The 1,306-nt window shown below is 39.6% G+C and overlaps 1 protein-coding gene across 1 annotated transcript in view; it reads right to left on the reverse strand.

The window, feature by feature from the left end:
* Nucleotides 1–660, reverse strand: part of LOC135206936 (potassium voltage-gated channel subfamily H member 2-like) — a 1,544,997-nt gene extending 1,544,337 nt beyond the window's left edge. Inside the window, exon 1 of the mRNA XM_064238441.1 lies at nucleotides 580–660. The gene's annotated coding sequence lies outside the window, so the exon portion shown is untranslated. The remainder of the gene's footprint in view (nucleotides 1–579) is intronic.
* Between the last annotated feature and the right edge of the window lie 646 nt (nucleotides 661–1,306).

Raw genomic sequence — 1,306 nt, forward strand, 5'->3', positions numbered from 1 at the left:
TCGTTGTGTCCTGAATAAATAAAACCGTTTGGCGTACGAAAATGTTAAAATGTTTTACACATTTTGGGGTTGTGAATTCTTATTCATGCAACACATGTGTAAATCCTCATCCTAGGACTAGTGTCCGTCAGGTTCTTCGTTACTAATATAATTTCTTTATTTTCTGTTTTCGTTTTGATATGCAAATGTACAGACAAATGTTGGCATTAACGTGCTGTGTCTATACACCTAGGAGTAAGGTCTGCATCAATTTCTATCTTGTTAGTACAAAACTACCAAAATACAATTTTGGCCAGCTTACGATTCATACATCCCCTTCATTCACACTTGCTTTTTTTTTTAACTATATTTTCAAAATCACGAGTCCAGAATTCTTCATTATTTAACGCTGCAACACCATTTTAATGTGCGCATGAAGTTGTAACACTTCACAACATAGTCTTAATTCTTATCAACTTTTACTGGCGACGTATGACAGGTAAGAAAATAAACTTAGGATCACTTTCAAAATGTCCCAGCACGTCTTCGTGACGAATGCTAACAGGATAACACTACAACAGAAAGACAGGTAGAGCCTACGTTTTAACACTACTCAGTGAAACGATTGGCCACAGTGCCAGCGTACTCCACCATACACCACGGGTTCACATCAAACACTGACGCCGTTCGTTCGAACGATTCAGACCTTACCTCCCTCCCTCCCTCACCGCGACACCACACATACACATACCTCCCAGGCCACGCCTACCAACAACCATGTCGGTCGTTTCTTTTTTCTTTGTCCTTTTCTTTATACGTAACCGCACTCTCTCCAATGCGCAATTTTGTTTGGATGTTTAACAATAAAAGTCCAGAATGCAGCTACCTCGAAAGGATGATAACAAGTAGCTATGGGTTTTTCCCCTTGCTTGATCCAAATAGAGCGCAAAAAGTTTCTTCACAAACTTCAGTCCAGAATAGGTTTTTTTTTGCTTTTTCACTTCCTTTCTTATTAAGCCTTACGACTACTCGCTATCGGATTGATTCTGTGGCGTTTCTGCTCACAAAACATTAATGCATTAAAACCTGCATTTGACAGATTACTACGCCTGTGTTTTAGTAACCTCTGGAAAAAAAAAATGTAAACATAAAATTAGTTTTTGAAAAGTGGAAGAACTTGGCTAACGTATTTTCACACAACCAGGTCATAGTTTTGCACCGACATTTCACACAAGAGCTCTTCTGATACACTTAACCAGCTCCCTGTCGGCTGCCAAAAATGGCAGCAGCCGTAATGGTAAATACGGGTCGCTCTAAGTGACAAGGG

Source organism: Macrobrachium nipponense, chromosome 31 (genome assembly GCF_015104395.2).
Source record: "Macrobrachium nipponense isolate FS-2020 chromosome 31, ASM1510439v2, whole genome shotgun sequence".
Taxonomy (NCBI): domain Eukaryota; kingdom Metazoa; phylum Arthropoda; class Malacostraca; order Decapoda; family Palaemonidae; genus Macrobrachium; species Macrobrachium nipponense.